This window comes from Dermacentor andersoni, chromosome 11, assembly GCF_023375885.2.
Source record: "Dermacentor andersoni chromosome 11, qqDerAnde1_hic_scaffold, whole genome shotgun sequence".
NCBI classification, from domain to species: Eukaryota; Metazoa; Arthropoda; class Arachnida; order Ixodida; family Ixodidae; genus Dermacentor; species Dermacentor andersoni.
Genome location: NC_092824.1, coordinates 49,293,095 through 49,320,561, shown reverse-complemented (window position 1 = coordinate 49,320,561; position 27,467 = coordinate 49,293,095). Strand labels below are relative to the sequence as shown.

Genomic DNA, 27,467 nt, shown 5'->3' with positions numbered 1-27,467 from the left:
GTCATTTGAGAAGTTTACGATTAATATGGGTACCTGGCCACAAAGGCATATTTATGAATGAGGTGGCAGACAGCTTGGCCAAGGCTTCTATCAGCGGCCCAGTGCTTCCCCTTCTTCCAACGATGGGCTTTATCACGTCCGCCAGGTTCAGAAGATACATCCTTTTAACATCTCAATCGAACCTCAAATCATCATTGGAACTACGCCACTTACAATTCCCTTGGAGCAGGAAGTTTTGCAAAACAAGACAAACGGAAGTTACATTAACGAGACTACGTTGTCGAGTCCCATCTCTAAATTTTTACATGCACCGATCTGGTCTGGCAATATCCCCATTGTGCCATTTTTGCAATGCATTAGAGACGATTGAGCACTACCTACTGGAATGCCGGCGTTTCTCCTCCATGAGGAAAATGACATTAGAAATTACGGTGCGACAGCTTGGTCTGCCATTGAACACTCCGGTACTGCTGTCTTTCGGAGCGTCTGTGCTTGGGCACTCACACAGGAATGTGTGCTTCGCCTTAGAAAAATTTATTATTGAATCAAACCGATTTCATTGATGACCATATTATTCTATTCATTCCTCCTCTATTGCCTCATTGATATATTAAATATAATTATTTTTTTTTTCCCTCTACGTAGCATGACAATCTACTGAACCGTTTCGATTTTCCCTCGCCTAAATTCATGTAACAAAATTTTAGATTTTTACCTCCTTTTCTGAACACACAAGCAAAGTCTGCCCGACTCTTGGCCAATCCCCGCGAGTGGGTAAGCGCCAAACTCAAGGACATCATCATCATCATCAAGCGTGAGCGACTGCTTGACAGCGGTGCGCTGTGGAATGTTTCGTCGGCTGCATGCGATAACAGGGAAAGGTGCTGTGTAGTGTGCGACTGATACCGCTAGCGCAACTGCGTCGCCTGTCGCGATGGCCAATCACCTCGACGTCGGCAATTTCTGACAGTCTTCCGTGAGTCCGCCAGCCGTGCAAGCGCATCTGCGACTACGAACAGTACGTAAAAGAAAAAAAAAAAGCCAGTTTCATGAATTCCATGGCATATACAGCGTCGATACTCCCGGTTGTTCATTGTCGCGGATGTAATCATGTCCGCATGTATATATGGGTTTAGAGTACTCCTTGCGCTTTGCGAAGACAGCGTTCAACATCGGGAATGCACTTGCCTTCGGAAAGTTTTGCTTGTAGGCCTGTAGCACCAGACTCATCGACAGAGGCGTTAAAACGCTAGCAGTGTCAGTTGCACGCTCGCGTTCCGGCGCAGCCGTGGTCTCCTACCATGTCTACTACAGGGTCCACTGCGTTCGTTCCACTGTGCGAAAACAGCGTGCCAGAAATACTGCTGCCCCGTGGATGCTGACGGCGTCTCATGCCCGGCACGCTAAATCTCGCGAAAGTTATTGTATCCACCAGCGACCTTGACGGTCCTCCCTTTTCTGAATAAATGAATTCATTCATTCATCCCCGGAAATGGACAACAGAGAATGCCAACCTTGTCTGCCATGGAAGTTATGAAATGCTTTTTTCCTTTACGTACAGTTCCTGCATGCTCTATTTTTTTTTTTTTTTTCTAGAGATAAGAAATGCTTGCTTCAAAAGAGTACTTCCTACGCTCCATTGCTTGCCATAAGACATACGTGCAGTTCACTGTGTTTGCACACGTAGTTGAACAGCGCGCGGCTACGCGTGTTCACTAGAAGAGCACCACCAACAAAACCGAAACTGCCAGCAAAACGGTAGGACTACATGGCAGTAACACAATCGCGGAAGCATCCACCCACGTAACTTTGTTAAAATTATGGGGTTTTACGTGCCAAAACCACTTTCTGATTATAAGGCACGCCGTAGTGAGGGACTCCGGAAATTTGGACCACCTGGGGTTCTTTAACGTGCACCTAAATCTATGTACACGGGCGTTTTCGCATTTCGCCCCCATCGAAATGCGGCCGCCGTGGCCGGGATTCGATCCCGCGACAATCGTGCTTAGCAGCCCAACACCATAGCCACTAAGCAACCACGGCGGGTCCACGTAACTTTGTCTGTGCCGCCCCAGAAAGTTGGCGTGCGTCTATTTGTCGTACAAAAATCCCTCACGTGACCTGATCCTAGGTGCCTAGGGACAGCATCATTTAGGGATTTTTGAGAAGGCGCGATGCTGGCGCCGAGCGACGCCGTGGCGTGTTCGTCCTCGGCGTGATCGTTCTCTGGGCCGCGCGTTGTTCAACATTGCTCATGTAATCGTGCGTGCGTTGCTTGTGTGTTGGTTGTAGGTTCTGTGTTACTTGGCGGAAAGCCGTGAGTAGTGGCGGTGCGGCAATGCGGCTTTGGCCTCGATGAGGTCTGGCACTACAGAATCTGCGTTGTGTGACACGTGCTTTCTTGAGAACCCGGCGGTGGTGACAATTGAAATATCGAAGTGGTCTAGCGCCTCGGCAGCGAAGTTCTGCGAACCGCGATGTGGCGTCGCCGTGTCCGACTTTGCTTAACGGACATCGAGGGATGTGCTGCTCGCCGCAAGTCATGTAAATGCAACTGCGTCGACCGCCCATTGTTCAGCGCTGAATGTGTGTTTGGTGTGCTGTGCTTGAAACGATTGATGCAGCCGTGCAGCGGGGGTGGCGGAGGAGCAGAGTGGCTTAGGGTTTGCGCGTTCACATACATGTGCTCCCGTCTTGGTCTCATTAACGGCTGTCGCGGGATTGTGGTGTGCTAGCTCCTTGCCTAGTATGAAGTTTACGACGCTAACACACAGCATGTTCACGTTTTTCCGCGCTATATGTCATTTGCATGACGGCCGAGTTGAAAACGAGACATATAGTGGTCTTTGCGTTTGTGTGTTGTAAATTACTTTCTATTGTGGAAGTTCTGGGAGTCTTATTACGCAAGGAGTGCGAACGTAAACATAAACACATATGTGTGTCTGCAATTTTGAATTACCCATAATACCCTTTACAACTGATAAGTGGGCTACACGGCCTGTGTGAATTAGCTACCGTATATTGCGACGCTCTTCCGTGTGGTAGACTGATGCATGGTGCGCGTTTACTTCTTGCTGTTGTAAAAACCACTTGTTTATTCACTCAATACAAATGTACGGCTTCTTCGCCGCAGTACATTTTAGTTACGCGGTGAAGCATACTAAAAGTGGGAGGGGGCCGCTATCAGCCAGCATAGTATGTCCACTTAGGTGACCTGAGAGGCGGTGGCTGCGCAAGTGTATAATTGAAGAAGTCTTATTATGTCCAGTGACAGTGGCCCCTTTTCACTTTTAGTATGCTTCACTGCAGTACATTGCTTAGGCTTCACCGCGAAATAATAGTGTATTGCGAGAAAGATAATCCTAAAAAGCCTAATTATGCAACGTTTCTTTTGTAGCTTGCTACACCGCAATACAGGGGTGTAAATAAGTATCGTGCAGTAAAGCATACTAAGAATGGAAAGGGCACATAGGTTTACACTGTGCTCATTACTTTCAATTGTGACATAATTTGCAAGTGCATCTGTGCTCGTGGTAAGCTTCATTGACAATTCTTTGTACATTACAAATTAATATTGCAATGAAGCTTACTAAAGCACATTCGCCATTATGGTACGTGTTATTCACCTTCAATGCAGGAGCACAATGCGGATTCTTGCCCCTGCTTTTGGCTGGACTGCACATGCTCTTTGAGAATTGATTCATTGTTCATATGCGCACTGGTACTTTACTCTAAACTGGAGGGCCCAAGTTGATATGAAAGCACAACTTTTATTAAGGGGACAAGATGTTGCCAAGATGGTTGCAGCACAGCTTTTTTTCTTTCTTCCAGGCACCTTTTCTACTTGAAGCTTCCATTGCAGTGTTTTGAACATCATTGAACCAGCACATAGTGTATATAAATATTGGACACTGATTGGGAACATCACCTAAGTTCATGCCTATATATAGTAAAAAGATGTAGCACGACCAGACAAAATAAAAGAAGGGGGTGGGCTGTAGCAATACTAAGTGTTAAATGGTGCTTTATCCTTTCCCTTGAGTTTTCTGTTTTTGTGCTTTTTATGAATCCTCCGCAGTAACCATGCGAGTGCTGAGCTTGAGCTTGTTGGTTTCAAGTCTCATGGTTGTTACTAACAGAACAGTGTCATAAACGAACAAGGGCTTGGAGGCATCCATTCACCTTGCTTGCCTCATGGTGCTGCTTCATAAGCACCGTGAGCATCCAGGCCAACTAGGAAGGGAGGTTTGTTGCAATTGCTTCTGAACTTTATTGCCACCAAACCAACAGTGCTCTCAATGACAGCTTTTGGACAGTAGAATGCTTGCACCCAGCAAAGTCTTAAGAAGGAAGCATTCAGGATGTGCAAAATAGGCTTTTGAAGCTGGCAGCATTACTGAAGGGGCTTTGCCCATCTGCCCTCTTTATGGATACACAAAGATGATTTCCTCTTTAAGAGGGATTGTTTCAGAGGTCATTACATGGCAACAGTGTTGGGTGTTTAGTAGCTTGTCTTTGCCCACTGTTAATAACCTGTTCCTTCTCCAGTGCCCCTGTGAAGTGCCTACTTTTTGGACACAATGTGCTCTCCATGCATTCATGCATTTTTAGCTTGTAAAGACGTCTATTACCCCTTGCCTCAAGCTGGTCTTTGCTGATGTCACCCAAGAAGGCATTGGGGAGTATGGCAATGTACGCTTACAAAACACAGTCGATACCAGTGAAACTAAATTAATGGAGCTGCTGTTCTTTTTTTGTCCACTCCATCCTTGTTAGTTACAATGAGCAATGTCCGAACAGAAGGCATATGTAGTTGGTCGTGCATAGCCTGCGCACTAAGACTTGTTGGCATGTTATGACCTTAGCACAGTGTTTATATGTAAAAACCTTCTGATGTGTTGATGACTTCCTTCTCTTTATTATACTTTGCCTGGTGGAGCCAGCAAGTGGGTCAACCAGATGTTCAACAGGCTTCCCACTAGTTTTCCCAGAGTCTCCTTACCAGGGTGCTGCTCATAGATATCTGTTTTCTTGACCTTGCACTGCACTTCAACCATGGCCACACTTGCTAAACCTATAGCATGCGATCAAAAAAGTGCTATACATCATGTTGCTCCAAACTCGCAACATGTGCTACAAGGCCTTGAGGAACACCCTCATTTATTTACGCCCTCATCATACTGTATGAAGCTTCGCATGATAAGTGCGACAATTAACATCTGCTGGTTTTTCAGCGTTATTCCTGTCCAGCTTGCTGAAAGCTATCCTGAGTGTTTCAAAAAGCAAACGACCGCTGCTAGACAAGAAGTGCTTAAAACAAGGGTCGCTATAACCACATATGTCACACGAAATGAAGGCCACCGAGTATACAAGCGGTTTACTTCATATCCGACAAGCTTGGTTCTCCCTTTGCTAGTGAGTGAACTCAACTTGCCCCGAATACATGGCCTGTGACAAACTATGTGCCAGATGCTGTGTCCCCTGCAAAGCTGAAGATGTGTATGAGATCCCGACACCCTGCAGTGGCTTCTACACTGGGCAAACAGGCTACTATAAAAACGACTGCCTTTACTAATATGCTAGTAACATGAAAACGGGCAGAAATTTGGCTATTCATTGGACCCAACTGCAGGTGCAAGCCACCCTTCCACCGGATGTGTATTGTTCACAGAAACTGGAGCTATAGAAATGCAGATAAAAACAATGTTGGTTGAAAGTAGTAGAGCTGCACTATATTCTGCACAAGCAGTGCTATCTGCAGCGCTGGTACCTTATAGCCACAATTCATGGCTGGACCACCATGCAAAGGCACTATTCTTGAATTATTAACTTCTATTATATTTATGGTGGCCATATATTGCAATTATATATCATCCACATTGTGTGCAATATGGTTAAATGTCAATTATGATAGCCATTCCTAATCTGAAATGCAACAAAAGAGCAAATATAGGCAACAAATTGCAATTCAAAGAGACAAAAGGCAACCAGTGCACAGGATAAGTGACAGACTTCCTTTTATTGAAAAAGAAACGTGGCATGTGTCATGCCACCACCAGTGGGTAGCAATCTTTCAAGCTTGGGTGACAGAGGCAAAACTTAGCAAAATGCTACAATCACGCTGTAAAACGGCCTTGGACACAAAAAACCGATATCATATTGTACAGAATGAAAGGGCAAGACTTCATCTAAGAACAGTCTATGGCACCACATACTTGAAATGGTGTAAAAAATGTTGACATGCCCTACCCATAAAGAAAAAGCAACAAACACAGAAAACATGCCTTAAAATGCAATGTGCAGAGTCTGAAACCAAGAAAAAACAACCCGAAAAAGGTTTCGCTAAGTCTTTCAATGATTAAAATTGTCAAACTGTATCATCACTTCTTAGTGAACCTGCACAGCTGAAAAGGAAGGAAGGAAAGCTCAATAGCAGGGCTGCAGAAAATGTCACCGAATAAATATACTTTGCTTACCAACGATACCTGTGGTTTAGTTGTGGTCTGTATATAAACTAATTGTGTATAAACTTTTCTTGTTTAGAATGGCTGAGCGGATAGGGAAAAAATGACCATAAGAGCACCAGGTGTATGCATAGTCTACGCACAAAAAGCCACTGCTTTCTTACTTCTTTTTTCTCTGTATGACTATTCATCGGAGTATTTAGGTGCCTTATTAGCACTGCTAACATCCCACTGCAAAACACAAAATTGGGCAAGTTGTGGCATAAAGAAAATTGCAGTTTCACTCATAATGTGAAACAATGATGCAGTAGCTGGTGAAATATGCACAGGAAGCTTAGTTCATGCAGTGTTTGCTGAAGTGTTGTGAACACTTGCCAATGCAAGTCGGTAATCTCCTTAAAAAAGTAAAATAAGTAAGAGTCCTATTTATTTGTGGGAGTTGTGCCTCAGTGTTGAAGTGGAAAGACTCGGCTTTTCTTCCTCCTCTTTCATATCCGGACTTAGCCACTGATCTACACCAAAACAACCCTTTAGCTTCTTACTGCTGAATTCGTTTTGGTTTTCTCAAATCTATATTTGGGCTACGCATTGCTATGTCTCGCGCTTTGCTTGAGGAAAACAAGACACCAACAGCTCCATCCAGTAAATCTGAGAAGCCAAGCACTAGAAGAAGATTAATGAAGCAGATGCACCCAATCATTGTCATCACATGCAAGAAGAAAACTTAACATAGGACTGCCTTCACAAGTGGGAAAGTGATGTGCAAGAACTTGAAGGTGTGGATGCCAGCTCTATATACAGTATGCAGACATTGAGCAGGTGTTAGCCAATCTAGGCACCTGTTGGCTAGATCACGCTCTCCAGGATCAGTATTCACCACGACTGTACCTTCAGCAGAGTGGCTGAAATGTAGAATTGTGGACTGCCACTCTTTTGATCGTATGTTTAAATCCTCGCAGCACAATGAGAACATTATTTGCAATACTCTAGCAAGAAATTCGGGAATTCCAGTGACAACACCAGTAGACATCAGAACAACCAGGGGAGTTAGCCCATAGCAGCTATTGCTGTAAAAAATAAGACTGGCATAAGCACAAGAATTGAGATGGGCATACTACATGCCTTTGTTCTGGTAGTGGTCCACTACTTTGGTGCTACAGTTAATGATCTCCACTGTCACTGGACATAATAAGAGTTCTTAAATTATACACTCGCGCACCCGCCGCCTCTCAGGTCACCTAAGTGGACATACTATGCTGGCTGATAACGGCCCCCCTCCCACTTCTAGTATGCTTCACCGCGTAACTAAGCTGTACTGCGGCGAAGAAGCCGTACATTTGTATTGAGTGAATAAACAAATGGTTTTTACAACAGTACAGAAATAAACGCGCACCATGCATCAGTCTACCACACGAAAGAGCGTCGCAACATACGGTAGCTGATTCACACAGGCCGTGTAGCCCACTTATCAGTCGTAAAGGGTATTATGGGTAATTCAAAATTTCAGACACACATATGTGTTTATGTTTACGTTCGCACTCCTTGCGTAATAAGACTCTCAGAACTTCCACAATAGAAAGTAATTTAAAACACACAAACGCAAAGACCACTATATGTCTCGTTTTCAACTCGGCCGTCATGCAAATGACATATTGCGCGGAAAAACGTGAACATGCTGTGTGTTAGCGTCGTAAACTTCATACTAGGCAAGGAGCTAGCACGCCACAATCCCGCGTCAGCCGCTAATGAGACCAAGACGGGAGCACATGTCTGTGAACGCGCAAACCCTAAGCCACTCTGCTCCTCCGCCACCCCCGCTGCACGGCTGCACCACTCGTTTCAAGCACAGCACACCAAACACACATTCAGCGCTGAACAGTGGGCGGTCGACGCAGTTGCATTTACATGACTTGCAGCGAGCAGCACATCCCTCGATGTCCGTTAAGCAAAGTCGGACACGGCGACGCCACATCGCGGTTCGCAGAACTTCGCTGCCGAGGCGCTAGGCCACTTCGATATTTCAATTGTCACCACCGCCGGGTTCTCAAGAAAGCACGGGTCACACAACGCAGATTATGTAGTGCCAGAGCTCATCGAGGCCAAAGCCGCATTGCCGCACCGCCACTACTCACGGCTTTCCGCCAAGTAACACAGAACCTACAACCAACACACAAGCAACACACGCACGATTACGTGAGCCATGTTGAACAACGCGCGGTCCAGAGAACGATCACGCCGAGGACGAACACGCCACGGCGTCGCTCGGCGCCAGCATCGCGCCTTCTCAAAAATCCCTAAACGATGCTGTCCCTAGGCACCTAGGATCAGGTCACGTGAGGGATTTTTGTACGACAATTAGACGCACGCAGAAAGTTGTCGCCGGAGCCAAGGTCAAACGCGAGGCCGCTCAAGGTCGCGTGCGTCTATTCGTCGTACAAAAATCCCTCACGTGACCTGATCCTAGGTACCTAGGGACAGCATCATTTAGGGATTTTTGAGAAGGCGCGATGCTGGCGCCGAGCGACGCCGTGGCGAGTTCGTCCTCGGCGTGATTTTTCTCTGGACTGCGCGTTGTTCGACATTGCTCATGTAATCGTGCGTGCGTTGCTTGTGTGTTGGTTGTAGGTTCTGTGTTACTTGGCGGAAAGCCGTGAGTAGTGGCGGTGCGGCAGTGCGGCTTTGGCCTCGGTGAGCTCTGGCACTACAGAATCTGCGTTGTGTGACCCGTGCTTTCTTGAGAACCCGGCGGTGGTGACAACTGAAATATCGAAGTGGCCTAGCGCCCCGGCAGCGAAGTTCTGCGAACCGCGATGTGGCGTCGCCGTGTCCGACTTCGCTTAACGGACATCGAGGGATTTGCTGCTCGCTGCAAGTCATGTAAATGCAACTGCGTCGACCGCCCACTGTTCAGCGCTGAATGTGTGTTTGGTGTGCTGTGCTTGAAACGAGTGGTGCAGCCGTGCAGCAGGGGTGGCGGTGGAGCAGAGTGGCTTAGGGGCTCCGTTGGCGCGTTCACAGACATGTCCCGTCTTGGTCTCATTAGCGGCTGTCGCGGGACTGTGGTGTGCTAGCTCCTTGCCTAGTATGAAGTTTACGACGCTAACACACAGCACGTTCACGTTTTTCCGCGCTATATGTCATTTGCATGACGGCCGAGTTGAAAACGAGACATATAGTGTTCTTTGCGTTTGTGTGTTGTAAATTACTTTCTATTGTGGAAGTTCTGGGAGTCTTATTACGCAAGGAGTGCGAACGTAAACATAAACACATATGTGTGTCTGAAATTTTGAATTACCCATAATGCCCTTTACGACTGATAAGTGGCCTACACGGCCTGTGTGAATCAGCTACCGTATATTGCGACGCTCTTCCGTGTGGTAGAATGATGCATGGTGCGCGTTTATTTCTGTACTGTTGTAAAAACCATTTGTTTATTCACTCAATACAAATGTACGGCTTCTTCGCCGCAGTACAGCTTAGTTGTGCGGTGAAGCATACTAAAAGTGGGAGGGGGCCGCTATCAGCCAGCATAGTATGTCCACTTAGGCGACCTCAGAGGCGGCGGGTGCGCGAGTGTATAATTTAAGAAGTCTTATTATGTCCAGTGACAGTGGAGATCATTAACTGTAGCACCAAAGTAGTGGACCACTACCAGAACAAAGGCATGTAGTATGCCCATCTCAATTCTCGTGCTTATGCCTGTCTTTTTTACAGCAATAGCTGCTATGGGCTAACTCCCCTGGTTGTTCCGATGTCTACTGGTGTTGTCACTGGAATTCCCGAATTTCTTGCAAGAATATTGCAAATAAAGTTCTCATTGTGCTGCGAGGATTCAAACATACGATCAAAAGAGTGGCAGTCCACAATTCTACATTTCAGCCACTCTGCTGAAGGTACAGTCGTGGTGAATACTGATACCGGAGAGCGTGATCTAGCCAACAGGTGCCTAGATTGGCTAACACCTGCTCAATGGCTGCGTACTGTATATAGAGCTGGCATCCACACCTTCAAGTTCTTACACATGACCTTCCCACTTGTGAAGGCAGTCCTATGTTAAGTTTTCTTCTTGCATGTGATGACAATGATTGAGTGCATCTGCTTCATTAATCTTCTTCTAGTGCTTGGCTTCTCAGATTTACTGGATGGAGCTGTTGGTGTCTTGTTTTCCTCAAGCAAAGCGAGAGGCCTAGCAATGGGTAGCCCAAATATAGATTTGAGAAAACCAAAACGAATTCAGCAGTAAGAAGCTAAAGGGTTGTTTTGGTGTGGATCAGTGGCTAAGTCCGGATATGAAAGAGGAGGAAGAAAAGCCGAGTATTTCCACTTCAACACTGAGGCACAACTCCCACAAATAAATACGACTCTTACTTATTTTACTTTTTTAAGGAGATTACCGACTTGCATTGGCAAGTGTTCACTTCAACAAACACTGCATGAAGTAAGCTTCCTGCGCATATTTCACCAGCTACTGCATCATTGTTTCACATTATGAGTGAAACTGCAATTTTCTTTATGCCACAACTTGCCCAATTTTGTGTTTTGCAGTAGGATGTTAGCAGTGCTATTAAGGCACTTAAATACTCATTAATAGTAGTACAGAGAAAATAAGCAGTGGCTTTTTGTGCGTAGACTATGCATACACCTGGTGTTCTTATGGTCATTTTTTCCCTATCCGCTAAACCATTCTAAACAAGAAAAGTTTATACACAATTAGTTTATACACAGACCACAACTAAACCACAGGTATCGTTGGTAAACAAAGTATATTTATTCGGTGACATTTTCTGCAGCCCTGCTATTGGGCTTTCCTTCCTTCCTTTTCAGCTGTGCAGGTTCGTTAAGAAGTGATGATACAGTTTGACAATTTTAATCGTGGAAAGACTTAGCGAAACCTTTTTCGGGTTGTTTTTTCTTGGTTTCAGACTCTTCACATTGCATTTTAAGGCGTGCTTTCTGTGTTTGTTGCTTTTTCTTTACGGGTAGGGCATGTCAACATTTTTTACACCATTTCAAGTATGTGGTACCATAGACTGTTCATAGATGGAGTCTTGCCCTTTCATTCTGTACAATATGATGTCGGTTTTTTGTGTCCAAGGTCGTTTTACAGCGTGATTGTAGCATTTTGCTAAGTTTTGCCTCTGTCACCCAAGCTTGAAAGATTGCTACCCACTGGTGGTGGCATGACACATGTCGCGTTTCTTCTTAAATAAAAGGAAGTCTAACACTTATCCTGTGCACTGGTTGTCTTTTGTGTCTTTGAATTGCAATTTCTTGCCTATATTTGCTCTTTTGTTGCATTTCAGATTAGGAATGGCTATCATAATTGACATTTAACCATACTGCACACAATGTGGATGATATGTAATTGCAATATATGGCCACCATAAATATAATAGAAGTTAATAATTCAAGAATAGTGCCTTTGCATGGTGGTGCAGCCATGAATTGTGGCTATAAGGTACCAGCGCTGCAGATAGCACTGCTTGTGCAGAATGTAGTTCAACTCTACTACTTTCAAACATCATTGTTTTTATCTGCATTTGTATAGCTCCAGTTTCTGTGAACAACACACATCTGGTGGAAGAGTGGCTTGCACCTGCAGTTGAGTCCAATGAATAGCCAAATTTCTGCCTGTTTTCATGTTATTAGCATATTAGTAAAGGCAGTCGTTTTTATAGTAGCCTGTTTGCCCAGTGTAGAAGCCGCTGCAGGGTGTCAGGATCTCATACACATCTTCAGCTTTGCAGGGGACACAGCATCTGGCACATAGTTTGTCACAGGCCATGTATTCGGGGCAAGTTGAGTTCACTCACTAGCAAAGGGAGAACCAAGCTTCTCGGATATGAAGTAAACCGCCTGTATACTCGGTTGCCTTCATTTCGTGTGACATATGTGGTTATAGCGACCCTTGTTTTAAGCACTTCTTGTCCAGCAGCGGTCGTTTGCTTTTGAAACACTCAGGATAGCTTTCAGCAAGCTGGACAGGACTAACACTGAAAAACCAGCAGATGTTAATTGTCGCACTTATCATGCGAAGCTTCGTACAGTATGATGAGGGCGTAAATAAATGAGGGTGTTCCTCAAGGCCTTGTAGCACATGTCACGAGTTTGGAGCAACATGATGTATAGCACTTTTTTGATCGCATGCTATAGGTTTAGCAGGTGTGGCCATGGTTGAAGTGCAGTGCAAGGTCAAGAAAACAGATATCTATGAGCAGCACCCTGGTAAAGGAGACTCTGGGAAAACTAGTGGGAAGCCTGTTGAACATCTGGTTGACCCACTTGCTGGCTCCATCAGGCAAAGTATGATAAAGAAAATGGAGTCATCAACACATCGGAAGGTTTTTACATATAAACACTGCTAAGGTCATAACATGCCAACAAGTCTTAGTGCGCAGGCTATGCACGACCAACTACATATGCCTTCTGTTCGGACATTGCTCATTGTAACTAACAAGGATGGAGTGGACAAAAAAAGAACAGCAGCTCCATTAATTTGGTTTCACTGGTATCAACAGTGTTTTGTAAGTGTACATTGCCATACTCCCCAATGCCTTCTTGGGTGACATCAGCAAGGACCAGCTTGAGGCAAGGGGTTAATAGACGTCTTTACAAGCTAAAAATGCATACATGCATGGAGAGCACATTGTGTCCAAAAAGTAGGCACTTCACAGGGGCACTGGAGAAGGAACAGGTTATTAACAGTGGGCAAAGACAAGCTACTAAACACCCAACACTGTTGCCATGTAACAACCTCTGAAACAATCCCTCTTAAAGAGGAAATCATCTTTGTGTATCCATAAAGAGGGCAGATGGGCAAAGCCCCTTCAGTAATGCTGCCAGCTTCAAAAGCCCATTTTGCACATCCTGAATGCTTCCTTCTTAAGACTTTGCTGGGTGCAAGCATTCTACTGTCCAAAAGCTCTAATTGAGAGCACTGTTGGTTTGGTGGCAATAAAGTTCAGAAGCAATTGCAACAAACCTCCCTTCCTAGTTGGCCTGGATGCTCACGGTGCTTATGAAGCAGCACCATGAGGCAAGCTAGGTGAACCGATGCCTCCAAGCCCTTGTTCGTTTATCACACTGTTCTGTTAGTAACAACCATGAGACTTGAAACCAACAAGCTCAAGCTCAGCACTCGCATGGTTACTGCGGAGGATCCATAAAAAGCACAAAAACAAAGAAAACTCAAGGGAAAGGATAAAGCACCATTTAACACTTAGTATTGCTACAGCCCACCCCCTTCTTTTATTTTGTCTGGTCGTGCTACATCTTTTTACTATATATAGGCATGAACTTAGGTGGTATTCCCAATCAGTGTCCAATTTTATATACACTATGTGCTGGTTCAAAGAGGTTCGAAACACTGCAATGGAAGCTTCAAGTAGAAAAGGTGCCTGGAAGAAAAAAAAAAAAGCTGTGCTGCAACCATCTCGGCAACATCTTGTCCCTTTAATAAAAATTGTGCTTCCATATTAACTTGAGCCCTCCAGTTTAGAGTAAAGTACCAGTGCACTTATGAACAATGAATCAATTCTCAATGAGCATGTGCAGTCCAGCCAAAAGCAGGGGCAAGAATCCGCATTGTGCTCCTGCATTGAAGGTGAATAACGTACCATAATGGCGAATGTGCTTTAGTAAGCTTCCCTGCAATATGAATTTGTAATGTACAAAGAATTGTCAATGAAGCTTACCACGAGCACAGATGCACTTGCAAATTAGGTCACAATTGAAAATAATGAGCACAGTGTAAACCTATGTGCCCTTTCCACTCTTAGTATGCTTTACTGCATGACGCTAATTTTCACCCCTGTATTGCGTTGTAGCAAGCTACAATAGAAACTTTGCATAATTAGGCTTTTTAGGATTATCTTTCTCGCAATACACTAATATTTCGCGGTGAAGCCTAAGCAATGTACGGTGAAGCATACTAAAAGTGAAAAGGGGCCACTGTCACTGGACATAATAAGAGTTCTTTAATCATACGCTCGCGAACCCGCCGCCTCTCAGGTCGCCTAAGTGGACATACTATGCTGGCTGATAGCGGCCCCCTCCCACATTTAGTATGCTTCACCGCGTAAGTAAAATGTACTGCGGCGAAGAAGCCGTACATTTGTATTGAGTGAATAAACAAATGGTTTTTACAACAGTACAGAAATAAACGCGCACCATGCATCAGTCTACCACACGGAAGAGTGTCGCAACATACGGTAGCTGATTCACACAGGCCGTGTAGCCCACTTATCAGTCGTAAAGGATATTATAGGTAATTCAAAATTTTAGACACACATATGTGTTTATGTTTACGTTCGCACTCCTTGCGTAATAAGACTTCCAGAACTTCCACAAAAGAAAGTAATTTTATATGTCTCGTTTTCAACTCGGCCGTCATGCAAATGACATATAGCGCGGAAAAACGTGAACATGCTGTGTGTTAGCGCCGTAAACTTAATACTAGGCAAGGAGCTAGCACACGATAGTCCCGCGACAGGCGCTAATGAGACCAAGACGGGACATGTCTGTGAACGCGCAAACGGAGCCCCTAAGCCACTCTGCCACCCCCGCTGCACGGCTGCACCACTCGTTTCAAGCACAGCACACCAAACACACATTCAGCGCTGCACAGTGGGCGGTCGACGCAGTTGCATTTACATGACTTGCAGCGAGCAGCACATCCCTCGATGTCCGTTAAGCAAAGTCGGACACGGCGACGCCACATCGCGGTTCGCAGAACTTCGCTGCCGAGGCGCTAGGCCACTTCGATATTTAAATTGTCACCACCGCCGGGTTCTCAAGAAAGCACGGGTCACACAACGCAGATTCTGTAGTGCCAGAGTTCATCGAGGCCAAAGCCGCACTGCCACTACTCACGGCTTTCCGCCAAGTAACACAGAACCTACAACCAACACACAAGCAACGCACGCACGATTACATGAGCAATGTTAAACAACGCGCGGTCCAACCAGGATACAACGCGCCGAGGACGAACTCGCCACGGCGTCGCTCGGCGCCAGCATCGCGCCTTCTCAAAAATCCCTAAATGATGCTGTCCCTAGGCACCTAGGATCAGGTCACGTGAGGGATTTTTGTACGACAAATAGACGCACGCCTCAAGGTCAGTTTTTCGCCGATACGCGTGCACCCCCCCCCCCCCCCCCCCCCCCCCGTGCGCCCGCTCGCTGGCATTAGCAGCATTAGCTCGGCCCAAGCCTCCTTGCTCCACGCGCATGCTCTCCCACCGCTTCTAGCGGCGCGTTCACAAAATAGAGGTGAGTCGTTTGCGCTATGTTGCAACGTGGACTCCTACTCGCAGGTACAACAATGGGCCCTCGAAAGTATCAAGCGGAAGGGGAGCGCCGGGGTGCAAAGTCTCCGCAGGGGTATGCGATGCTATCTAAACGAGGCAGGATGCGAAGTGACGGGCGGACGAGCTACGCACGGCCGTGGAGCGCGAGCAAGAATCGAAGCGCGGCCGAAGAACAGCGGCACGCCAAGCAGATGGTCGCTGAACAGGTCGCAGAGACCGAGCGACCAATCGCCGCGCCGATTGGAGAACCGCGCCACTCGCGGAACGAAGACGCGTACTTTCAGAGCACTTTGTCGAAGACAAATTTGGTGCGGCGCGTAGCGTCCGCCTCTGGTTCCGGTCGTACTTCGTAATGGTGTCGCGACACGCGCACGTGGCGGTCCTCGAGCGAGCGCTTCCCCGGGATGGCGTGAGTTCATTCGGGCTTTGCGCCTCGCAGGTGCACGGGAGAAATACTCCGCATTGACTTAGGTTGGTTTCTGCCATAATTCTTTTTTTTTTACACATTCTGCACTGCTGAAGACCGCCGAGATCGTTCTGCTTTACGAGGTTAAAGTTCATTTTGAAAGATGCAGCAACTTTTGGTTTTGAAAAGTGATGCGGTTTAGCAAGAGCATCCATGAGCTATATACGACAGCAGAATGGAGACAGAAAACGACGTTACATACGGTTACACCTTGCGCGAGTCTACAGTGTTTTGGAACGAGCACCATATTTTTACGCACTGTCGATTATATCCAGACGGCGCGGCAACAGGCGATCAGAGAGTTGTACTGTCGAAAATGGTTCCCGCAATTGGTATAACGTTAAATGCGAGACAGAAGATTGTCTTGCAAAACATGGCCGTGCGTTTCGCTTCCATGTTCATCGAAGTAACAGAATGATCTTGATGGATGCATGCACAACGGCGTAATATTAATAATGCGTAGCATTATATATGGAGATGTCAGTCGGAAGATTTCGTGTGAAGCCAGAAAAACTGGCGGATCCCCCGCACAGGTGGGAATCGACGTAAGGCGAAGCTTTCAACGTGCCACGCATTGTTCCGTTTGCCGCATCTGGGCGTATAGTGCTCACGACGCTAATATAGCGCTTACGCTGCTAGTACGATGTCTTGTCGCCTTTCATGGCCGCCAAGCGTCGTTGCTTTGCGTCACGTCTTCGAGCGAGCATACATTCGCGGTCTGCAACACGTTTCGCTGCGCAGTGAAGACGCTCCCGTTCCGCGCGACGCTTCTTTCGGGCCTGGGTGTCCTGGACGCTGAGTGCACGCTTTGGAGCCATTTTGCTGGCACGTGTTCGCGTGCTTCTTCTGCATACGTCGCCAGCACATGTAGTGTTAGACACCGGCTCCAAGCGCCCTCTTCAGGCTGTGGACGATTGTAATGTACGGTATCACAGCCCAGCACCTGCATTTTTGTCGCATAGGAAAGCAAGCACAGCTAGCACGTGCCATACGCACATACCGTGAAACGCTTAGAAATCATATTTAGCGACAGCAAACAAGGACAGAAGGGAGACGACACCACAATGCGCTAACTTCAACAACTTGATTTTCAGAAAACACACCTATTTAACCCATGCACAGTGGCGCCACCTCATCCAAATATCAACCAAGAAAGCCGTCTCCTTATCTAACAAGTCGACCGAATGGGCACTAACACACGTATCGCTATTCCGACAGATAGCCTGAAGCTCAATAATCTCGCACGTACGTCGTTATCTTTGTGCTTCGCAAGAACCCGGCAGGATCCATACACCGGCGCACAGCCGCATTCCTGACAGTGAGATGACAGATGACCGTATTGCTTATTTTTCACGTTTATGCTATGTTCCCGTAATCGGTCATTAAGACACATTTCTGTCTGTCCGATGTATTTTTTCCCACAGGACAGCGGGAGCTCATAAACAGCTTCTACGCAACCAACTGGTGCTTTACGATGATTCGTAGAGCATCCGACAGCTGGCTTACTCCCGTAAGTCTGGGTGCCTTCGAATCATGTTTAGTGCGAAGACGCACAAACCCGATTGCCCATTAAGCGTAATAATTTCAGAAACCGGGTCATGGGAAAAAAGTTTGCTCTTGAAAGAAAAGCTCAGAATTCTTAATATTGACGATCCATTTTTTGGTTAGAAGCTCTGCATAAATCATGGATTTCCTGAAAGAAAATTCTGACAAAAGCTTATCAGCTTGCTCCTTTGACATAAAGGACTTGTAATGCTTGCCTAAAAAAACTAACAACTTGCGTAGAAGAGTGCATAGACGAGTGTATGGCGTGGTTTCATTTCAAAATTCAGCCGGTTTATCCGTTCTTAGGGACCGATAGGCGGCGTCGAGGTGTGCAGCAACACCCGTTTCGAGCTCCGCAATTTCCATGTTTTTCGTTGGTTACAGTTCCAGTAACCAACCGAAATTGTGTATCATCAGAACCGTGAACGTCTACGGAACCCAGGGACACCATCCTCTTGGACCTAGGCCCGTTTCCGGTGGCTCCACAATTTCAAGAAGGTACCAGGTACGCGGCGTCGGAGCTAGCATGCATCAGAGCTAAGGCGCGGCGGCGGCCGCCGCGTCGCGTCGGTGCAGCGTCTGGCACAAGACACCGACGCATATGGCGTCTCAAGAAATCGCTTCTGTTGCGGCGGGCGCCTCAAATGGCGTGCCGTCCCAACCGAAACCCGGTACGGAGGAAGACGGCATGGATTTTTCCGAAGCCTTAACTCCTCGTAAAGATGAAACTAATACAACGCTTCTCACGGACGCTGAGGACCTGCGGCGGTTTACGAGAGAACCCGACGAAGAGGGATGGCAGACGGTGCTAACGCTCCGCCAAAAACGGCAACAAGCGAAGGAACGCCTGCAGGCAAAACGGAACGACCCTTCGCAGAAGGAACAGAACTCGCCCCCCATCCGCCGACGCAAGGTGCGACGGAACAAGTTACCACCACTGCCGCGGGATGACTTCAAGATCATTCTCCGCCCGCACCAAGGACTCCCGTTGAAAACTCTAACCAGTCCGATGCTCGCAGAAGCAGTGATCGCGGCCTGCCACAACAAAGTAAAGGGTGAGCATTTTGTACTGCGCATAAAACAGGGATCAAACATCGCAATAGTCTCAACGTCTGAGGAAGAGACAGCTAATCTCCTACGCAAGATCACAGCTCTCACAGTCAATGGCAAGACGCACGCGTTCAATGCGTACGCTGCCACAGGAGAAGGCGCCGTCAGAGGTGTCATTCATGGGCTGCCGCCGCACACGCCCGGAGAGACAATCAAGGCAAACCTCCGAGTCCGTACCCAGGGCATCGAGATAATCCAGGCAAGAATGCTAGGGGACTCGAAGAGCGCAGTCATCACATTCCTCGGCACGGTCCTACCGCGGTTCGTCTACTATTGCGGTGGGGAAATGGCGTGTCATCCATACCGCAACTCGGTGCAGGTTTGCAAGTTTTGTCACAGCGTCGGCCACCGCACGGACGTTTGCCCGCAACCGGACACAAAAGTGTGTGGAATCTGTGGGGCGCTCGAGCCGGAAGACGGACACGAGTGCTCACCGCGATGTGCCCCTTGCGGGGGGCAGCACCTCACGGGCGACCGAAGCTGCAAAAAACGCCTGAAGCAAACACGACCACAAGACCGACCGAGAAGCGGAGCGCACAAAGCTGCTCAACAACACCGACCCCGGTGGTTTGCAACAGAAGAAGAAGAATTGTAGCTCAGTGACTTTCCGGTGCTCCCTCAACGGCAAGAGAGGACCCCCTCCAAATTCAGACAAGGAACATCGAGATCCAGATCGAGATCGCGTACCAGGCGGCGGAGTCGTCAGAGATCTAGGTCAACGTCCTTGGCACGCAATGTCAAGCCTCTAGCCCCCAAACAGGAGAGGGCTCCGCAGGCTAAACATCAGGCGGCGGCCATCGCCTCACAACAGGTAAGCTGGGCGCGAATAGTGTCTCCCACTGCCGATCCAGTAACTCAGAGTCCAGCCTATCAAAAGATTTTAGAGGAGAACAGAATTTTAAAGGACAGTTTTGCAGAAATTCGAAGGGAGCTAGCTGATTTCAAACAAAGGAATGAGCCCCACACGAACAAAGCCAAGCCAAGAGAAACCAAGAACGCGAACCCTCAGGTGACAGGAAAAGGCGATAAACTGGATACCATAGCCCGACAAATCCAACTTCTTTTCGCAGAGCTGTACAAGCTCAAACGACAGATAGAGGTCTCCTCTTCTCACGCCACGAAAGAGGGACCGAACAAACGAAAATGTGCAAGCCCAGGAACTCCTGCATACAGACCTAAAGAGAGAGAGCTGACTGACAGCGAAAGTACTATAGATGGCAAATCGCCACACGAGAGTAGCCGAAAACCTCGAGGTCTGGCAGTGGAACTGCAGGACTCTTAGAACTAAACACGCAGCACTTTTGAGTTTTATAGATGCGACGCCTGTTCCCCCGGATATAATATGCGTACAAGAACCAGGCAAGAACATACCGAACCTCAGAGGATACAAGATGCACACGCACCCTGACCATCCTCAGATAGCAGCACTGACACGGGCGGACATAGCGGTGAGCGTGGACTACATCCCTAACTACGGTGTCCAACATCAGGTTCTCACGGTCTGGCCATGTAGACGCTGCAAGCCAAAAACAGTTATTGCCAACGTCTACAGCCCACCTAGAGATAAGAAGGCAAAGTTCGACGTGCTAGTGACGGCCGCATTGCGCAAAGTGAAAAGCAACGACCGGGCAATTATCCTAGGGGACTTTAACGCTCCGCACTCTGATTGGGGCTATGATCGAGGCACTCCTAAGGGCCAACGGCTAGCCGACCTCGCGGAGGAGCGTAAGCTGGTCCTGCTGACGCGACCGGATGAACCAACCAGAACGGACAACAGTGTAGTCAAAAATACCACGCCGGACCTAACTTTCAGCAACAATGACAGAGGTGTTACCTGGACCAACCTAGGCGAAGACCTTGGCAGTGATCACTGCATTATTATTGTCTCAGTTAACACGACGCGGGTTCGCCATAAATTAGGAAAATTGCCACCATAACCGATTGGACAGCTTATAGACAGAAGCAAAGGCAGGCCACACCGTGCGATAGTGCTACAGAATGGACGGAATTCATCAGGAGAATACACAGAAGCACTATAAGGGAAATATCGACAACAGTCGAAACACCGGCAGTAGACGGGCATCTACTACACCTGTGGGAAGCGCGGAGAAGTCTGACCAAACTTTGGAAGAGACAGAGACACAACAGAAAACTCAGGATCAGGATAGCCAGACTTGCGCAGGAAGCCAGTGAGTACGCGCAGCAGCTGCAAGACACCAATTTCCTTCTGTTTTGTGATGCACTCAAAGGAACGCTTAGCACACAGCGAACATGGGCTATTCTGCGCAGTATGATAGATCCGACCGGAACACGGACCACCACAAACAGAACACTGAAATTAATTGAAAATGAATACGATGGCACGGTCGATGCCCTCATTGAGGGCCTTAAGAGCGTCTACATAGGAGTACCGGACACAACATCAGTGCAATACAACTATGAGGGACCAGACAACGCGGAGCTGACGCACCCATAACAACGGCAGAGCTCTATGCAGCCGCACAATCTTTCCGTAAGAACACCGCACCGGGTCCGGACCACATTACAAATGCGATGCTGCGCAACCTGAGTAAGGAATCACTGCGGCAGCTTGCAACCTATTTCAACGATAATGTATGGTCCGACATGTATGGTCCGATAATGTATCGTCCTATATCATTAACTTCATCATGTTGCAAGTTAATCGAACATATTATAGCTAATGAAATAACCAAATTCCTAAGTGACAACAACGTACTGTCTCCTCATCAGCATGGTTTCCGGAAAGGTTTCTCTACTGTGACACAATTAACCACAATTATTCACAACTTTGCAAGTGCTCTTGACAAGTCAAGCCAAATTGACGTAATATTTTTAGACTTTAATAAAGCGTTTGACCTTGTACCTCACAATAAACTTATAGAAAAATTACAGTCAATAGATCTTCCAGCCTATATTATTAAATGGGTGGCGGCTTATCTGTCTAATCGCAAGCAGTTTGTTTCAATTGATAATTACTCTTCTAACGAACTTTCAGTAACCTCTGGAGTACCTCAAGGTAGCGTGCTAGGACCTTTACTATTTCTAATTTACATAAACGACATCACTAACGAAATTTCTCATCCCGTTCAAGTTAGACTATTTGCTGACGATTGTGTGTTGTTTAACGAGGTTACTTGCCACGATGATCAATTAATGCTTAACTGTGACCTTCAAAACATTCTTTCCTGGTGCAGTCGGTGGGGTATGGAATTGAACAGAGAAAAAACTGTTTATATGTCCATAACAAAAAAAAAAAAAAAATGTCGTTTGTCTATAACCTCGGCTCCGAACCGCTGACCAAGGTCAGCCAATATAAATATCTTGGAATCACAATAACCAGTGACCTCAGCTGGAATAGCCACATTTCTAACGTATGTAACTCGTCTTTCAGGAAGCTTTGTCTTCTCAGGCACAAACTAAAGCACGCTCCCTCTAGTACTAGATTACTGGCTTACACTTCACTCATCCGACCGAAACAGGAATATGCATGCATTGTGTGGGATCCCTATAAGAAAATTAACATTAACACTTTAGAGATGGTCCAACGTAAAACTGTCAGGTTTATTTTTTCTAAATATAGACTGAGTGACTCTCCTACTAGCCTAATGAATCAACATAATATCCAAACGCTACAACTACGCAGGAAAATACAACGACTGAAATTTCTTTTCTTGCTTAAAAACAACTGTTTGTCCCTCCAGCCACAGGCTTATGTTAAACCACTTACAGCGCGCCGAACACGGCATCGTCACGCTGATTCTTTGACGCCTTATAACACCCGAACTAACCTTTTTAAGTTTTCATTCTTCCCTCGCACTGTAACAGATTGGAACAGCCTGCCATTATCACAATTGATAAACACCGATTCTATTGACCGCTTGTGTCTTTGATACTGGGAGTGTTTCCATATCGGCAAGCCTTGTTACTGTTTTCTTTTTTACACGTGAACATTGTATAATACTTTCCACATCATCCTTATTTTATTATTTTCAGTATTTTGCAATGAGCGCTCGTTCAACTTCTGATGTATTCTTTTTCTCCCCTTTTTTTCCTCTTTCGATAGTGGTTGCCATTGCTCAAATATGCGTGTGATACTATTCTAATGTTTGTCAAGTTGCCTTCCTTCAGTGTACCTTCTCTTAATCTTATTAGTCGTCGCTTTCAATTTTTTGTTTTCTTATATTTCCATATGTTGCATTGCTTTTGTATTTTCTTTTCTTGTCTGTATGTATCTTTACGTGCATACGTAAATATTTATGTATTCTGCCCCTCCTGCTTGGGCCCTCATTTGGGCCTGCAGTATTGTATAAATAAATAAAATAAATAAATACAAAACGGAGACGTACAAAAACAAAGTTCACAATAGGGGATCAGAAAATTTGATTGTGAGAATTCATCGAGGGATTCTTTTTTTTAACCTATGTAGGACATTAGGCAATATAATAGCAGGAGCTTGGTGGCGCAACCGACCGCCCCGTTCCAAAGGGGACGCTCATAACGCCCATCCATCCATCCATCCATCCATCCATCCATCCATCCATCCATCCATCCATCCATCCATCCATCCGTCCGTCCGTCCGTCCGTCCGTCCGTCCGTCCGTCCATCCATCCGTCCATCCATCCGTCCGTCCATCCGTCCGTCCGTCCGTCCGTCCGTCCGTCCGTCCATCCAATTGTCCCCATGACGGAGGCAGCGCGTAACACGAAGTTTCTTTGCATTGTAACTAGCACTAAACAGTGTGCGAAGCGTGTGAACTATAACACACTGTTTTTAGAACAGCAACAACAACAACAACAAAAAACATGCAGATACAAGTGAAGCGGTTTATTGTAATTTACATGACTAAATGTACTCTGTACGATTGCGTTTATATCCTACAACATTAAACCTCGCAAATGTTTGTGTATGCACCGCACTGTTCACATCTTTAATATCGTGCAACGTTTGTGTTTATGCACAACACCATTCACAAGCTGGGGCGAAATGCAAGCACTAGTTGATTCCTCTTTCAAATAATAACACACTGTTTGGTGCTATGAATATGAATGAAGCACTTTTTTTTTAAGATGTACGACCTCATGAAACATTTTTGGTATGTCGCCCATCTCTTTAAAGGGATGCTAAAGGTTAATATTAAGTCAAACTGTTGAAATACCATCCCAGACACCTCTAAACGCTTGTTTCGTGCGAAGAAGAGACTTATTTTAAAAGAAAATGCGTTCTGAAGCGTCCGCGTACCTCTAGCGCAGTCCAAATCGCCAGCCCTCCGATCGAGGAGTGGTGACGTCATGGTCTCATAGTGACGTTGTGCCGTTGGTGAGTAGAACGGCACCCGCAGATGGCGCTACGGCTTTTCTGCGCAAAACGCAAACTCGCGGCCAGAAACAGAGCCAAGACAGAGCCGACATCAGTGCGAAAGCGGAACTATGGTGGCTAGCGGAAGGGAAAGCGCGCGACGATAAGCAGGTTCTTTATTTTATGACGCCAACTTCGAAGTTCGTCGCAATGGACCACCCAGACAACGACACATTGGCTCGCGATGCTGGACTCGACTTCAGCGTTTTAAGCACTGATGAACGTGACCTGCTGCTGAGGGCTCGCGCTGCCGGCGTCGTTGCGTACTTACTACGACGGCGGCCTGCTTTGAAAGGCACTCACACGACTTCAGTAAGTCGGCGTTGAACTCATGATCCTCTGGACGAAAGTGCAGCGAGCACACCACGTGTTTATTTGGCTCTTTCCCAGCGCACTGCGGCAGAGGTACGGCACTTAACCACTTCGAACGGAGAGGTTCACTCGTTGGCACACAGTGATAAGTAACGTTGGATTCGCCGCTTCAACTGCCCTTGGCCAAGTTTTTTGGACCGTTCGCGCATCCCACGATATCACATGGAGGTGGCATTCTCGCTGCTTGTTCCAAATGCAAGTTTCACGAGCCAGCAGGACCACCGCAGCACGACGCGATAACGAAACAACTGAAAATCCAAAGCGCGCGCGGCGCAGAGTCGAGCGCGCAGAGTCGAGCGAAAACGAAACCTTTTGATCACCCATACCACTCAAGGGTAACGTCAAAATGTTATTTTTTCTTAAGATCGCACAGAAGTAGAAAATTAGCATTTTGTTCCGTCTTATAACGTAATGAAGTGATCTTTTTATTACGAGTAGTTGAGTACTAGTGACATAAATTATGATGAGGAGTGCCTTCGTCATCGGCCTAGTACCGGAATGTCGCTGGAGAGCCTCAAATCGTGTCATGCATTTACCTCAATTTCTCGGTTACTAAAGCTCTGTTCGCGATTTTATTGACGCCTTAGACGTTCTAGAGCTTTGCTTTATCACTTTAACTTGACTTGATAGCAACCTTTAGTGTCCCTTTAAATCGAATCAGAGAGTCACCAGAGGGCTGTGGTTACTTTTTTTCATTTCATGCGCAGAATCAGAGAACGACCCCAGTTACCATACACGGTTCCTCGTAACATCCAGTCGGAGGAAGGTGAGGACGCCAAAAGCCTGCAGTGCGTCGAGTCGGCTCGCCGGCACAACAGCAGCTTCACCGTCCATCTGCTGTCAGCCGGGAGCATCGATCAGCGCCTCCGAATGTCCCTATACCACGGCGTACTTTCGAAAAATGCCAAATTTTCGGTCTGCGGTGATAAACGCGAGTGCCATATACTTGTGGGTACACCGCCGGCATAAGCGGTGCTGCACAGAACATCTGGGTGACTTTCTGCGCTTCGCCTTGCTTTGGATCCACGGTGGTGTTCGTGTGGACTTAGACGTGAGTTTAACGGAGTCGCTGGAATTCGGGATAAAGAATATATGTTCTACGAGGCCGACTGTATTATATAGAGAGTCGGCTAGCACTGTACTATTCTTCGACAAGCGTCATCCCGCCCTCTGAGCGCAGATCGACGAGTGCGCACGTATGTACACAGTCCTGATGTATGGAAGCTTATAGCAGGACCTGCATTGGTGTCAACGCTTCTTTCAGACGCTGTATTCTCTCGCATCGTAAATATTGCTAGTTTCGTCGGCGTTCATTCCTGTTTACGTATCCAGGACGGGAGAGCTTGTTCATTCCCGGACATGCGTCAGATGTACTAAAAAGGATAAACGGCAGCTACGGCGTCCGCTTCTGGAACGGCGCGAGCAGAGGGAAACGAGCGGTGCCTCTGCTGCGGGTCTGGTTGTGCGTTGGACCTCCTCGCTCGTGCCCGCTTGCCCCATCGTGTGCAAATTAGCGTCCTCTGATGGGGAGCATTGAATCAGTCGCGTCCCGCAATGACAGCCTATATATACTCTGTGCCTGCTAAAGGAAGCCGTCGTGATGATTTTGTTGTTATACTCTTCCGGGACTGACGCCATTGCTCGGTCGCAGCACATGATGGGCTACAGCAATCAGTTCTAGCACACTTCGCGTTACTACGCGAGAGATCTGGCCAGTAAAGCGGCTGTCATAATTTACCGCAGTTGAAATCCCGCGTGCATATTTCGCAATATGTGGCATTCTATGAATTGCTTTCAATCTTTATACTTTGCAGTAATGCCTTATCGAAAACGAGATGTAAGGCGGACTTTCACGATGCTCGGTGCGCATCATTCGATGTCCGCTATTTACAATCTATACGACGAACGTAGTCGCGAAAAGGGTATTAGGAGAGACGCTTCAATGATGAAGTTTGCCAAGGAAAATAAACCCTGCGTAGAGTGCTAAAAAAAAAAGGGGGGGGGGGGAATGCGCTGTAGTTATTGCTTGCGTGTTCATATTTTGCATCATTGAAACTATTCCGTGACGTATCAGGACAAATCGACGTATCAAATGTTAGAGGTCCAAAAGTATAGCGCTGCGTTTTGAGCTGGGTTATGCAACACTCGAAACCGTCTATGCTCAAAACAAGCTCCTGTGAGGTGACTTACGACGACTTAAGGCGGAGTAAAGTGAATTAAAGTGAGATTAATGAAGATGAATTAAAGTGGATCAAGTTGGATTGAAGTGGATTAAGGTTGCTAGAAATTAGAGAAAGGTAGAATAAAGAGGATTAAGGTGGATTAAGGTTGGCAGAAATTAGAGCAAGGCAGATTAAGTACAGTTGTGAAGGACACGTAAAAATGTTGGACGTCACGTATCACAGACGTAACCAATTAATTGAAGAAATTAAAATGCTTTGGAATTCAAATCACGTAAGGATACTTAAGAGACTGTCAATTTTTCTTATATGCGCCCAACAAGAGCGGCTGTTTCAATAATTTTCATTTTTCCCCATTCAATTCTTTTAAGTTCTTTTTCTCCTGGGCAATATACTGGCAAACACTTATGTTCTCGATAATAATATTGTGCTATCGGGATTTTCAGTTTTTGTTTGTTTCGTGCCGTTGTTTACGATGTTACAGTGCCACTGCTATGTATGTATGAAATTGTCCTTGCAGATATTTTTTTTATCTTGATGACATGTTACTCGCTTAACTCACTTACCCATTGTAACATCCACTCTTACCGAAGGCCTGGTAATAAAGCCTGTAGTTATAAATAAATAAAAAAATGATGAAACCCTA

At 46.5% G+C, this 27,467-nt stretch overlaps 1 long non-coding RNA gene across 1 annotated transcript; it reads left to right on the top strand.

The window, feature by feature from the left end:
- LOC129381557 (uncharacterized) lies at nt 1-27,467 on the top strand. Its single transcript, XR_011891227.1, has 2 exons — nt 1-1,018; nt 25,349-27,467. It is a non-coding gene; the product is annotated as an uncharacterized lncRNA (long non-coding RNA).